The sequence below is a fragment of the Balaenoptera borealis genome, assembly GCF_965194805.1.
Source record: "Balaenoptera borealis genome assembly, chromosome: 9".
Lineage (NCBI taxonomy): Eukaryota > Metazoa > Chordata > Mammalia > Artiodactyla > Balaenopteridae > Balaenoptera > Balaenoptera borealis.
This window is the reverse complement of record NC_138873.1, coordinates 44,228,361-44,244,546: the sequence shown is the minus strand read 5'-3', so window position 1 is coordinate 44,244,546 and position 16,186 is coordinate 44,228,361. Positions and strand designations below refer to the sequence as shown.

Here is a 16,186-nt window from a genome sequence, read left to right as displayed (position 1 = left end):
TCACACAAAATCGTGAAATGAAATGTTACTTGAATTACAGTTAACAGAAAAGGAGCTGCAGGATTAATTTGAATCACTACTATCATGAAATCAGAAAAAACACAGCCCTTCAGTGTGAAAAAGGAACTAAGAGCCCTGATTTTATCTTTACTTGTTTTAAGGTGAAAATATAAACAAACAAACATCTTGGGGAAGTTCACTGGCATCCTTAGAGTGGTTACAAGAAATAAAAAGCTCCAAAGAATTTTGAGATGGAATGCATTACTATTGAATTATTTATTAAAAATTAGTTCAGGTTTGAAAAAAAGATTAGTTTTACAGGTACCATCTGGACTTAGCAGATATTAAGCTTGGTTTATTTGGGGAGACATTGTAATAGAACTGAAATCATGGAAACACTTTATAGAGTGTGTTGATAAGTGTTGTTTTGGTGATTCAGTAGAGGCATTGAATAAAAAATCAATATACAAAATTATGTTGCATTTCTTCACACAAGAAACAAATTAACAGAAAGAGAAGTTAAAAAAGAATCTCATTTACAATTGCATCAAAAAGAATTAAAAAAAGAATAAAATACCTAGGAATAAATTAAACCAAGGAGGTGAACACCCATACATTGAAAACTATAAGACATTGCTAAAAGAAATAAAAAATGACGCAAATAAATAAAAAGATATTGCATGCTAATGGACTGAAAGAATTAATATTTCAAAAAGTCCATGCTACCAATACAATCTACCAATTCAATACAATTGAAAACTTTACTTACTTTTTTCAGAAATAGAATAACATTTCTAAAATTTGTATGAAACCACAATAGCCCGCAATTGCCAAAGCAATCTTGAGAAAAAAGAACAAAGCTGGAAGTATCACACTTCCTGTATTCAAACTATATTACAAATCTCTAATAATAAAAAATTATGATATTGGTATAAAAACTGACACAATGATCAGTGGAACAGAATACAGAGGTCAGAGATAAACCAAGACATATATGGTCAATTAATTTACGACAAAGAAGCCAAGAATATACAATGGGGAAATGGCAGTCTATTCAATAAATGGTGATGGGAAATTGGTCAGAAGCTTCTATTTGACTTTCAATTTCCATTCAACTACAAAATTCAGTCACATGACTGACATAGACCATTCTGTTGTAAAGGAAAATGGAATTGCCATGGGGATCTCTTGGATCAATCAGGATTATTCCATTATTGAGCTAGACACTATTGCCAGAACACCACCAGAGATCTCTCAGCAGGAAAGAAAAGAAAGATTGCAATGAAGACAAGAACTGTTGGCTTCCACCTTCTGAATATTTTTAGCTAGTTTTGGTTAAAGTATGCCCTAGACTCTCCTTTTGAGTCCAAATCACCCACCAAAAAAAAAATTCAAGTATCTGGCTGGCTTTGCAACGCTCTCACAATATGGCCCCCTCCAGTTCCTCCAGCCACATCTCCCAAGTTTCCCATCCCACTCCTGTCCCCGTCAAGCTCCAGGGATCCTCAACTTCTACCTTTTCTGTGACCAGGCATCTCACACTTTCCATGCAAAGACAGATTGCATATATTACTTCATTTCTCTAGACTATGTTCTCCAGTTTTGCCTATCTAGAGAATCCCTGTTTTTCCTTTAAGACCCAGAACAAATTTATCTTCTTGTTGGAAATTCTCTGAAATTCCCCATAGGTCCTCCATAGGTCCTTGAACACAACTTCCAGCAGTTCTGTCATTGTTATTCCTTAGTTCACTTGCGCCATTACTCAGGGTGGTGTCTGACAAATAGCAACTACTCCCAAAATGTTTCTGCAGTGAGCACAGATAAAATGAAATATGGGCACCTTTAAAATATACCCAAATGAGCACTGTAACTGTAGACAAGTGAAAGATGAATATACCTTGAAGGGATAAGAAAGTCACTTCTAACTGTGCAAATCTGTATTTTAAGCCAGCACCTACATTTTTTACTCTCATGATGACATTTCACTGTGCCATTTGTATGTCTTTCTTCTTACAATTTTCATAATTTATCATACTCCGATTTATTTGGGGACCTCAGAAGTTCTGTGTTGAAGTCTGAAAATTTCTGGGAAAAGAACTGAGTGAGGAGACCATGGACGATGCTGTGAGACAGGCCACATTTCAGAACATGCCCAAAGAGCAAATTACAAACATATTCTGAAAAGCCAGCTTGGGATAAAAAGAAGAGAAGGCCATTTCCTTCCCAAAGGTGAAATTCAGCAGTGTATGGTTGTCTTGGTCCGTGGTACAAATGAACCAAAGTGCAAACTGCTGGGTTTCTTGCCAGAGTTTCCAAAAAGTGGAGCCCTCATGGTCCCCTTCCCTTCTCTAGACAGTTTATTTTCCAATATTTCTGCTTGGTGGTCTTCATGAGACTACATTATTTGCTTCCTGAAGGTATCTGATCAGTAACCTAAAATCACCTGGTCTACTGCACGGCTCTTGAAAATCTACCAATGCTGAGAGCCGTGCCAGAGGCAAAATGGATGTTCATTTCCTGTTTAACTTGTTGCCTCATTGACATTGGCTGCAGGATCTTCTGGCCATCACTGGCTGCTCTTACACCACCTCAATTGTGTGTCCTGAACCTCCGCCCGGGGAGAATTAACAGCAAAATTTGTACTTCTTTTCTTATTGGAAGGGACTATTACATGTTTTTCATTACACCAGAATCTCGTATCATAGAAATTTATAGTAACATCTCATTTACTTGGTAATTGAGTGTTTAGAATAAATTATTTGTAAAACTGATAAATATGAACATGTTAAAATATTTTTATTATTTTATACAATCATTCTAAATTATATTCTATGATCTTCTAACTTAGTACTTAGTACATAGAAAATGTGTAATAACAGAATTATAGACATTGATATTGCAATTAATTATAGGGTAATATGCCTCTATGTCAAATAGCAATAAATGTTGAGTTTGACTTCCCTAAGTTAGTATTTCTTTCCTTTCCTCTCAGGTTGTCTCTTTCCCTCTTCTTGAAAATATGAAGCACTGGTGACAATGCAGCCTACCTGATGAGGGCACATATTCTTTCCTGTTTGTCCCAGCACATCCTATTGTGTTCAAGATTCTAAGGTGATTGTCAACTGCTTTGCATGTTTTGGTTTTTGAAAAAAGAAAACTTTCTGTGCTTCTATGACTTTAACAAAACCTGAAAATTAGAGACTGAAATGGCTAAGAAGAAAAATATTGATAGTAGGAGCAAAATATCTTTGTGGAAGTGAAGCATATACCCGTGTTCACTTTGCAGATGCACAAACACTTCTCTCTTGGGGGTTACCTGCCTGAACATCATTTGCATTGGCTTTTCCACTCCTGCACTAGGTTTTTGTTTGTGTTTTCCAATTTTTCAGTGTTTCACTTTACTTTAGTTGTTTATTCTCAGTGCAGTGTGTTTCTAAAATCAGTGCTTCTTTTCTGGCCTCTCCTATCAGCTTCTATTTGTCATGGCAACTTTGTATCTCTGTAAGTTTAGTTTAAGGCTGTCTCATACTTAAATAAGGAAAAGATGGAGTGAATTCAAGTCTGCCATTATAAACTGTGTAAATGTGGGCTGCTTTTAATAACCTCTCTGACCACCCATGTCCTCATCAGTAGATATTAGCTCAAAGATATCTGGTCTTGTCCCTTGCTTGCCCTCATCAGTAAATGTTAGCTCAATGATATATGATCTTATGGAATTTTTAAAGGACTGTAAGATACAATAACCAATGTTAGCCTGGAAAAAATTTGTGATCCTGTTTTATTAATTTTCCTTTTTCCCAGGTGGCTGACAGCTGGGTAGGGAGGCTAATTAAATCTAACAATAGTATAATTCCAATGATAAGTTTGCCTTCTTGCCATAAGCTGGCAGAGCCATGGCTATGTGGAAGAGTAACTGGGAACTTAGTGGAAATAAAAATAAAAGTGGGAAAATAATGTTTTATCCAACACTAAGTTATCATGTTCCTGTTCCCCCAAAACTTCACTGAAGCCATCTCTTTATTTTTCTTCTCATATACAATTGGAGACTTGAAGATCACATGAATCTGGAGCAGAACCCAAATTTCACAAGCTTTTCCACAGGAAGATGAAAGATTTCCCTTAAGTTCACCTGGGAAATAAATTAAGAATAGAATTCTAAGCTTAGCACAAAAAAATTCCTATATAGCACTTTCAGAAAAAAATACATTCAATTACAGACTTTAATCTTTAACTGTCATTGGATCATTTCTGAAAAACCTCAGTGAATAATAAATATTAATATAGTGTATTTACATCTTTGGCATCTGTAGCCTGTTCATTTCCAGGGATTCCTCAGTTTCAGATTAAAAGTGGATTCCTCTTACTGTTTTGGCATATAATTATGGAATCCTTTTACTTAACTTTTAGTAATTCCTGAGTTCTTGGGCAAAAGAGATCATAACATCTGATGAATTCATTATCCTGAAATAGAATCCATGTCAATTAAAAAAATTGTGATTGTGTGTGGTTGTGATCTTTTTCATATTTAAGATTTTAATTTTCATATAGTCAAATGAATCAATCTTTTATTTTATGGCCTTTAGCTTTTGAGATTTAATTAGAAGGATTGCTATTCAAATATTTTCATGTATTTACAAATCATATGTTTATTTACTCTGGATATTATTCTTATGTTGTAAGAAAACAATTTTTTCATATAGATAACAAACTGACCCAACATCATTTATTGAATGGCCCGTCATTAACTTACTGATAAAAAGAGACATTATCATTTATAAATATTTATATGTACATAATTGACTCATGTATAATGACACATTATTCTGCTGATATACTTTTCTTTCCAAGGAATTGACATTTTAATTTAAAATAAATTATTAAACTCTCATAAGGAATAATGTTGGAATTTTTAAAAGATTGCTTTACACTTAAAAAGTAATTTAAAATCTGACATCATTACAAATGAGTCTTCCCAACCAGAAATAGTGTATGCTCATCATTTGTTTGTATTTTCTTTCAGATCATTTGATAAAGAACTTAGTTCTTATAAAAGCCTTGCTCATTTCTTAAGTTTATTCTTAAGCATGTGTAGATAGTATTTCTAGCTATTGTGAATAGGATATTTTTTCAGTTACATTTCTAACGGCTTACTTCTGCTCCTGGATTTTTGCCTGCTCCTCTATAATCTGGGTTTCTGGTATTAAGTCTGGTTGAACGAGAAGCAATGCATTTAGTCTGAGGCCAGCAGTGGAGTGGATGCCACCAGCTCCAACCATCAGATTCTGCACTCACTTGTATCTCTCTGCTGATTCATGGCCAACGTAGGAAGGCTGGCTGCCTCACTTGCTTTCATTTCAATTGCTCATCACTCTATCTTTCCTAAGAAAAACAGTGATTTTCATAAGATGCTGCTTTAAACTAGGATATAAAGGGCTCTGATTCTTGCATAGAAAAGAATTTCTCATCCCTTGTGCCCCACCCCTGGTTCACCACCTCCCGTCTTTCTGAACTCCTTTTTTTTTTTTTTTTTAAACATCTTTATTGAAGTATAATTGCCTTACAATAGTGTGTTAGCTTCTGCTTTATAACAAAGTGAATCTGAACTCCTTTGATCGAAGTGCTCGTAACTTCCACAAGTGTTGGCTTAGGAATGTTATACGTCTGGAGAGAAACGTTCCTTTTCTCCTCCTTTCTCCTTTTTTTCTTCTCAAACAGAATTTGGATTAACAATGGAAATGAAATCTTGTGCTTAAAAAAATAAATATTGGCACCTTCTGCATACCAGAATGGAGTTAGATTTTCACATGAATTATCTCCTTTATTATTAACAAAAAATGAATGAAGTAAGTGTCATTTCATAAATAAGAAAACAAGAGGTGTAGGGAGGTGAACTAAATTTCCCAAGGGCAAATATTTAGTAAGCATTAGCATTATGATGCAAAACCTGGTCTGACTGTAGAACTGAAAACTCTTTGATGTTCTTGTCTTGCCTTTTAGCTCACTTTTAAGGATTAAGTTGGAATCTACTAAATCTAAGATTTCTGATATGTAACAATGGCATTTAGTAGATTTAGTAGATTAGTATGATTAGTAGATTAGTAAACTTAGTAGATTTTTATGAGTTTTAGTAGATTTAGTAGATTTTTATGATTTTTAGTAGATTTTTATGAGTTTTAGTAGATTTTTAGATTTTTATGATTCTTTTGTATTGATTCTACTCCTCATTTATGTCCCAGATGAAATTCAAGGGAAAATATTTCATCTTCCTTTGGAATACTCTGTCAAATGTTTCATTTTGCTCCATGGTCAAGTGATGTTTCCAGTCTCCGATGGTACCTAGTGGGACAAGCACATCAACAACAACTGGGTAAGAAATAGCACTATGAGGGCAAAAAGTTCCTCCAACCCACTTTAATCTCTTCTCCAACTTACTTCAGTCTGTTCTCAAGCCAGCTAAATATCTGTTAGTTCTCCATAGGCTTTGATACCTCACTTTCCTTTTACAGTTATCAGCTAAGAAACAAATTTAGGATGTAGTAAGACTGAAAATAAGGTTATAGCCCACTTCATTATCAGTTAGACTTCCAACAACCACTACCATTAAATTATAACATTTCTTTAGGGAAAAAAAACCTTAAAATATATGAAGAGATTTGAAACCTTAAATATGTTTTACTAAATGCCAGGCACCGTACTTGGCAAACTACATCTATCATGTAATATTAATTCTTAATACAACCCTTAAAACAAACGAGCAACATATTAAAAGGATTATGCACCATGATCAAGTAGAATTTACTTCTGGGATACAAAGATGGGTCAACATATGTAAATTAATTAATGTCATACCACATTTACAGAACAAAGGGAAACAAACCTCATGATCATCTCAATAGAGAAAGAGCATTTTATAATATCCAACACCTTTTCATGATTAAAAAAAACCTCAGAAAATAAAGAAGGGAGAAACTAAACATAAAAAGTCATATATGAAATAGCTACTGCTAACATCATAATCAATGGTTGAAGACTGAAAGATTTTCCACTAAGATCATGAACGAAGCAAGGATGCCTATTCATGCCATTTCTATCTAACATAGTACTGGAAGTCCTAGCCAGAAAAATTAAGCTAGAAAAAGAAATAAAAGGCATCAATTGGAAAAGAATAAGTAAAATTGTCTCTGGTCACAGACAACATGACTTTATACACAGTAAAACCTGAAGATTCCACACAAATATTATTAGAAGCAGTAAACAAATTCACAAAGTTGCATGATGCAAAACCAACAAACAAAAATCAGTTGCATTTCTATACACTAGCAAGGAACAATCCAAAGAAAAAAATTCACAAAACAGTTCGATTTAACATTGCATTAAAAAGAATAAAATATTTAGGAATAAACTTAGCCAAGGAGGTTAAAGCCTTGTATACTGAAAACTACAAAATAGTGCTAAACAAAACTAAAGAACACAAATAACTAGACAATAGCCCTTGTACATAAATTGGAAGATATAACAATGTCAAGATGTGAATACTACCCAAAGTGATCCACAGATTCAATGCAATCTTATGCAGTAGTCCACTAATATTTTTTGCACGTAGAATAATTTACTATAAAATTCATATAAAAATCTCAACAGACTCTGAATAGCCAAAACATTCTTGAAAAAGAACAAAGTTGGAGGCATTAGATCTCTTGATTTCAAAACTTACCACCAAATCAGTTATCAAAATATTGTGGTACTGGCATTAAGACAGACAAATAGATCAATGGAACAGAATACAGAGCCCAGAAAGAAACTTTCACAATATCAAGCAAAATGAATTTTGGCAAAGGAATCAAGACCATACGATGGGGAAAATACAGCCTTTTCAATAAATGTTGTTGAGTAAACTGGATATCTACATGGAAAAGTGTATAAAGTTGGGCTCCTACTTATACCATATCAAAAAATTAACTCAAAAAAGGAATATATTTAAACATAGATATTTTACCAAAGAAAATATGCAGTAAATCAAAAAGCACATGTAGATTTTAGTAGAAATCTACTAAATGCCATTGTCTACTAATCTACTAAATCTACTAAAAATCATAAATCTACTAAATCTACTAAAAATCATAAAAATCTACTAAATCTACTAAAAATCATAAAAATCTACTAAATTTACTAATCTGCTAATCATACTAATCTACTAAATTTGTGGGCATAGTTTTCTGTAGTGTGTACTTTTCATTTATCTACAAATAAATTTGGGATTAAAAAGTAAAAATCCTTTCATCCTTCTAAGTGAACTTTATTCTTTGGTTTTAACCAATGTGAATTTCAAAATAAATAGAGAACTCACATGAAACACATACATCTATTTAATAATTTACCAGATCACAAAGTTTACATGAAAGAGCAGAGGTTCAAAGGTGAAATAATCATCTAATGGTTCTATCATTTAACTATTGGTTGAAAAAATACTTTTATCCATAACATCTCAGTCACTAAACTAATTCCATATGTATCTACTGGTTAAATAATTTAAGATAAAATCATTTTGAATAGCTAGAAAAATATAAGTGAATCTGATCATAATTCCCAAATGCGGAAAAGCTTGTGAAGCATAAATCAGTGGAAGAAACTTAAAGGAAAAAATTAGTTAACTTACAATCATCAACATTTCAAGGTACCACTATCCACAGCAATCAACAAAGGAAAGAACTCAATGTTTATGTACAGTGTACATTACTAAGGATGCATGAATTACAACCACATTGAAAACATACACGAATCTCAGAAACATACTATTGAGTGGAAAAAAGGCTAGACACTTACTGCATGAAACATTACATAAGATAAAAAAATAGGTTAAAATAATCTATGGGTTTAGAAAAAGAAGTTACCTATAGGAGTGGTACAGTAACTGGTAAGGCAAATGACAGAATTCCTGTGGTCTTGGTAATACTCTGTTTCTTCATCTTAGTGCTGGTTCCATAGGTGTGGTCACTTTGTGAATATTTATCAGGCTGTGTGCATGTGATTAGTGATTTTCAATGTATTTTGTCATATATTAATAAAACTGGTGAAATAATTCATAAACATAAATAATAAACATAATTACAATGACGTCATTATAAATAAACAGCCTTTCAGAGTATGTATGGCCATACTTCAATATTTTACTTTTTATTACCAATACATGCTCATTATGAAGAAACAGGAAAAGAAAAGTAGATTTGAATGTCATGCTTTTTTTTTTTTTTTTTTTTTAAAGAATGTCACTCTTTTTTATTAATTAACTTATTTATTTTTTTGGCTGTGTTGGGTCTTCGTTTCTGTGCGAGGGCTTTCTCCAGTTGCGGCAAGCGGGGGCCACTCTTCATCACGGTGCGCGGGCCTCTCACTATCGTGGCCTCTCTTGTTGCGGAGCACAGGCTCCAGACGCGCATGCTCAGTAGTTGTGGCTCACGGGCTTAGTTGCTCCGTGGCATGTGGGATCTTCCCAGACCAGGCCTTGAACCCATGTCCCCTGCATTAGCAGGCAGATTCTCAACCACTGCGCCACCAGGGAAGCCCGAATGTCATGCTTTTAAGGCACAGTGGAGAATGGATTACTTTTATTGAAGAATAGGTAAAGCATCGTGTTTATTACACAATGACACTATAGCTAAGCTAAAAGAATACGATATGCATTAATATAACCACACTAAGCAGTAATCGCAATACTCCCAAATCAGAGGAAAGAAATGGACAGAAAAAATATAAAATTTTAAACAGAATATTTCATCTCAACAAAATTGCTTCACAAAAATAAAAGTTAAAAATGAGGCTGCAATCAAAATAAATATGCAGTGATTCATTTGTTAGTCAAGCAAAATAAGTTATTTATTGATGTTGGGTTGATTAGAGTTTGAGTAAAGCATCTAAAGAAACATGGCTATAGAAAATAAACATACCTAAGACTGTAAACTGTCTCCCAACATCCGTGAGTCTACCCTTGTCTTTAGTAGACATATATTACAAAGAATTATTATAAATTATAATCTAAGTTTGAATAAATTATAATAGAAAAGCTGTGGAAACTTTTTTCTTTCTTGTTATATAAACACATAATATTTGGGCTGCAAAACTAAAACAATTACTGGCCCATTACCGAAAAGTTTGCCTATGCCTCGTATTAGGCTCATGTCTTCTTTTTTATTTAAACAGTACAACCTGTACTACCTTTATTTATTTTAATATATAAAATGTCCCAGAATTTGTCAGTTGCAATAAGTCCAAGTTGGCTGTGGTGTGATTTTGACATGTTTCCAGTATTCTTTCAGTTCTTTCTGATACAGGAAGATGTTCTAGGCTCATCTGTACTTTCCTTGCCCCTCCACTGCAGTCAGTCATTGACTGTGACTGATTTAAGTATGCTTTAGGTATGCTCATTGCTCAGACTTCTCATTGCTTCCAGGTCCCTCAGCAGACAGACTTAGGTAATATAACATGGTACAATTTCATGTGATGATATGATGTGCCCCCAATTACTTCAATTCTTTGAGATCCAAAATGACAAAATGAAAGAAATGAATTGATTACTTGGAGTGAAGAAGAGGAACAAATTACGACATCACAATTATACAGGTCTTTCTAAAACGTTTCTCCATTTCACCTTTAGTTAAAATTTTGGGCAGACCATTATTGGAATAGGGCATCCCCTCCAACAGCTTAGGAAACTAAAACTTCACTGATCATTAAAAATTTCCAAGGAAACAAAAAGTTAGTAGCATTCTTAGGTGCAGATGTACCGTATCTTTTTTTTTTTTTTTTTTTTGGTATAGAAATGAGGAAACTAAGACAATTCCTTTAATTGTAGATGTGGCACTGTGTTTTTCACTCTCATGTTATTAAAGACTTGTCTAAAGAGAGATCTCAAGCATCTCTAAAGGCCCCTAAAGCATTCAATTCAATGAAAATTCTTGCTATGAAATCAGAAATTATTGGGTGAGCTATTCACCTTTGTAAGTGTTCTAATCTCTTTGATTTCTACTTTTAGGGTTGTCATTCTCACAAAATGTATTAGTGCCTTAATTCATGAACATTAGGTAAAACAAGAGATAAGATGAACATTTCCAAGCATAAATTACCCTCAGATTAAATCCTATTTCCTTATCAGTGCTGATTTGGACATTGAAGGGATTAAAGATCTCCCCTGGAATCAAATTCTGTGTTTAGTGGAAACCTGAAAATCATTATCAAAGAGAAGCTTATGTAAGCATGATGACTGAGGAATGAGGAAATGTCCAAAAGAGATGTTAGGACAGATCTGCAACAAATTTCAGTTATTGTTGAATTCAGGAAAAATGGGCTGGGGTTGTGATAATTCCAACTATGTTTTTATTTCTCAATATTGCTTTGGCTATTTGAGGTCTTTTTCTGTTTCATGCAAATCTTAAGATTATGTGTTCTAGTTTTGTGAAAAATGGCTCTGGTAATTTGATAGGGATTGCATTGCATCTGTAGATTGCTTCGGGTAGTATGGACATTTTAAAGATACTGATTCTTCCAATCCATGAGCACGGTCTATTGCTCCCTTTTACCTGTCTTCAATTTCTTCCCTTAATATCTTATAGTTTTCAGAGTACAGTTCTTTCACCTTCTTCATTAAATTTATTCCTAGGTATTTTATTATTTTTGACGAAATTGTAAATGAGATTGTTTTTCTTCATTTTTCTTGATTATTCATTATTAGTGTATAAAATGCAACAGCTTTCTGTATATTAATTTTGTATTCTGCAACATTACTGAATTTATTTATTAGTCTAATAGTTTTTTGGAGTCTTTGGAGTTTTCTATGTATAATATAATATCCTCTGAAAAAAGTGAAAGTTTTACTTCTTCCCTTCCAATTTGAATAACTTTTATTTATTTTACTTGCCTAATTTGTATGGCTAGGACTTCCAATACTGTGTTGAGTAAAAGTACCAAGAGTGGGCATTCTAGTCTCATTCCTGATGATAAAGCTTCTGTAATGTCTACTTTAAAAAAAAGATAAGCAAATTGGAAGGGCATCATTTAGGATGGACAACCCTGGGTGTTTTTGAAAAAATAATTTAAATATCAGTGATTTTATAAGACTCTTGGTACATTCCACGGCCATAGCCACTTTTACATAGGATGGTGCAAATAAAGACATGAAAAATAAATATCAGCCCTGTGAGATAGGTATAAAAGATCTTACTAACCTTATTTCATGCCCAAGGAAGTCATTGCTGTAGCTTTCAAATACATCTTATTGTGTGTTGGATAGTTGCCAAAGTTAAGTAAGTATGATTACTGGTTACATGCAGTTCTCTTTAGTATACCCAACAGTTTTGACTCTTGCTGTTTCTGGAATAACTGGATATAATTTTCCTAATATCAGCAAAATCTTACCCAATTTATTTATCCAAACTGAGTTACCTTCTGACACCCTAGAACAATATTCATTGGCCAAGACGAACTCTGCAGGGGATATTTCTTTCTCAACAACAAATTGATCCCTATCATCCTTAAAGTTATATCAGAAGTGGATTTTGCTTCTTCAGTGAACCTGTAACAGTGAGTAGTAAAAGGGTAGACTTAGAGCTCTTTCAAATCTCACCCCCTCTTTAGCATACAAATGGATTTACTTTTTCATCAGTTTTATATTTTTCCTTCTCTATTTTTTGAACTTCAGTGCAAGAATAAGAGAGATACAAAAGATGTCCTTTACACAATCACTTCCTCCATATTAATCAAGGAGATGCAAACAATATATATTTTGCCAATACCCACATCCCACATGAATCTACCCCATATCCCACTCTTTTTCTCTTGTTTCTATGATACACCAACACTTATAATTCTCTCTCTCCTGAAACTGCGCGAGACAGACTAAACATAATAAACATCAAAAATAGAATGATGTTCAGAGTGTTTGTGTGGGCTGGCTGACACTCTTTTTTCTCAGCATCCAGATTTTCTGGAATTGGTTTTTCAAGTCTGTGTGTGTGTGTGTGTGTGTGTGTGGTATTGTGGGGTGTCAGGAGGGACGTGATCGTGACTCACATTTTCATCTTTGCTTTTCTCTTCAACTATACTTCCAACTTATGACTTCTGCATTGTCCATGTTCTTCAGTATAAATCTTTCCTTTCCGCATTCCACAGACTAGTTTCTCCAAGGCTTTTCCTGGAAAATTTGTGTACTAGTATCATAATCACTCTCCACCTACCTCTATTGAAACGGTACTTGATGGCTTATCAGCCAGTCTGTTCTAACTGAGTTCTCATTAGTAGAAATTGCCTGGATTTCAGCTTGAGTGAGGAAACTCTGGCAGGTTAGTAGGGCTTAATTGGATCTTTTAAATGGGAGTCAAATAACATCCCATGAAGCCTTCTCTGGAGGTTGAGATAAAACATTCATGGAAACCAAGACAGTGCTTTATCACTTATGTTTTTGATTCTGAATTTTTAGTGTGAATGTTTGGATTGTTAAAATGCAGATTTTCGATCACAAAGGAATTTGGGAGTTTACTAGAACTGGCTCAAGAAAATAAACAAATAGAGCCAATATAACATCAGATTATCAAAGTAATGTCAACCTTGTATGATAAAAGACAGATTCCATCAAAAACAGGGCAGTCTCCCAGAAACAGTTAGTTAGGGGGAGGCAGATGAAGGAGAGAGGCTGAGGCAACCCACCGCGTGGTCAGGCGGCCGTTGGGTGGGCGCCCTGGCCTCGACGCCTCCGCCCTGTGTGGCAGCGAGCAAGCTCCCCACCCACTCTGCTGGTTATGGTGCCCACTGTCACCAACGTGTCTGCTGGGATCCGCAGCAGCAAAGTGAAATACTCAAAGCTCTCCAGCACTGATGATGGACACATTACCCGTCAGAAGGAAACTTTACCTGCCGAAGTGAGCTTCAATCGAAACAACGTCCAGGTGTCCTGAGATCTCAAAGTTCAAGAAAAGCCCTACGAACATTCCTTATAAGGCCATTGCCTGCGCCTCCTTACAGTTTTTGACTGGTGTTTTTCTCATTATTACGGGCTGCCTCCTGCTGGCAGGCTACAGCAGCAAAGTTGGCGCCAACCGAGCCTTTCCGGTTCTGACTGTTGGCGTCCTGGTGTTCCTCCCCAGATTTTACCACCCGCTCGTCGCATACGGAGCATACCGAGGCTGCCAGGGCTACTTCTACCGTGATTTTCCGGACTGTGATGACTAGGCCCCGCCGCAGCCAGAAGAGTCACAGATGGGGGTGAGCAGAGTTTAAGGCATTTGGCAGATGCTGTGGAAATTGATGCCTAAGGATTAAGGAATTCTGCTGTTTTGCAAATGCTTGGCAAAACTATGCATTTTTGCATAGTTGCAAACTATGCGTTTTTGCATGGATTTTTATAAATCCATCCCCAAAATGTTAACTGAGTTTACAATTAGCCAAATAGGAAGCTAGGAGAGGACGTGCTCTATTTTTATTTTTCTGGCCCTTGCACAGCCCATGACAAATTTTTCCACTTGGATACGTATAGAGGAGGAATAGCAATGTTAATTGTCTGAGGAAGTGAAAAGTTACTATGCAGAAGAAAATGTTGTTGCCACCACCTATTTAGAGCTGAACAATTCTTTTAAATAGTCCTCATCGATAATTTTATCTTGTGGCAAATGGAAAAATGCAGTACATTATGTTAAATTTCTTATTACCAAGTAATTTATTTGAAAAGTTTCTGAGTATTTTATCCCTCACACTTATCTCTAGCTTTGATTCTATGGATGATCTTGGTAAAATCAAATATCAATTTAGGAAAAATAAAAAGAACACTACAGCTGTGTTGTATGGAGGCCCCACGAGCTCTAGAGTCAGACAGAACTCATTTAAAATCCCAGATGCCAACTTTCCAGCTATGTAACCTTGGACAAATTACTTTAATACTCTGAGATAGAGTTGGGGACCGTAATTCCTACAGTTTGGGGTTCCAGTAGGGGTCAAATAAAATATTCTATATCAACAACATAGCACATATGTGTTTTCAAAAGCGTTAATTTCTCACTGTAAAATAGGGTTCTATAGAAGACTGCACATAAAATTAAGTAAGTCATAAATGAATTACATCCATTCACCTCAAGCTAACATAAGAGAGCTAGTCACCCAAGAGAACTAGACTGTTAATCTGTAAAGTTATCAATTTAAATCAGGGCACAGGGTTACTTTTTATTTGTATGAGCTTCCTCTTGATTCCTATACAGGAATAGGGCAGATCCAGGCTTTGTGGTGCCTAAAGCTTATATAATTTGGAGGGGGTCTCTTAAGAAAAAGAATGCAAACTTATGAATTCGAAATTAGGTAGAGGGCATGGCAAGGGGCCTATACAAGTGTGGGGTCTTGAAGCATGCTATCTACAAGAAACCCACTTTAAATATAAAGACACATATAGAATAAAGTAAATGGATGGGCAAAAATACACCATGCTAACACTCATTAAAAGAAACTAGTGGTGGCTATATTAATTTCAGACAAAGGCAACTTCAGAACAAGGAAAGTTACCAGAGATAAAGAAGGTCATTACATAATGATAAGAGATCAGTTCTCCAAGAAGACATAACAATCATTAATGGCTACACACCTAAAAACAGAGGGTCAAAATACATGAGGCAAATACTGATAAAGCTGCAGGGATAAATAAATGAATCCACTATTGTAGTTGGAGACTTCAACACATCTCTGTCAGAATGGACAGATCCAGCAAGGAGAAAATCAATAAGTACATAGTTGAACTCAACAATACCATCAATCAACTGGCTGTAATTGACATCTATAGACCACTTCATCCAACAATAACAGAATACACTTTCTGCTCATACGGAACATTCACCAAGATAGACCACATTCTGGGCCATAAAAGCACTTCAACAAATTTAAAGGATAAAGAAAATAAGCATTAAAATCTTACAATGCCTGCTCTCAGACCACAATGGAATTAAAACTATAAATCAATAACAGAAAAATGGCTGAAAAAATCTCAAAATATTTTGAAATAAATGAAAATGAAATTGTAACATCAAAATTTGTGGGATACAACAAAATCAATACTTAGAGGAAAATTTATAGAATTGAATTCATATATCAGAAAAGAAGAAAGATCTAAATCACCTAAGCTTCAATCATCTAAGCTTCCACCTCAGGGCACTAGAAAAAA

The 16,186-nt window shown here is 34.8% G+C and overlaps 1 protein-coding gene across 3 annotated transcripts in view; it reads right to left on the bottom strand.

Moving 5' to 3' along the window:
• Positions 1–261: 261 nt before the first annotated feature.
• The window catches only part of ZUP1 (zinc finger containing ubiquitin peptidase 1), a 58,515-nt gene continuing 42,590 nt past the window's right edge, over positions 262–16,186 (bottom strand). For all 3 annotated transcript variants that reach the window (XR_014248699.1, XR_014248700.1, XR_014248701.1), the window contains 2 exons: positions 6,278–6,336; positions 262–5,379 (listed from right to left, as the gene is read on the bottom strand). The gene's annotated coding sequence lies outside the window, so the exon portion shown is untranslated. The remainder of the gene's footprint in view (positions 5,380–6,277; positions 6,337–16,186) is intronic.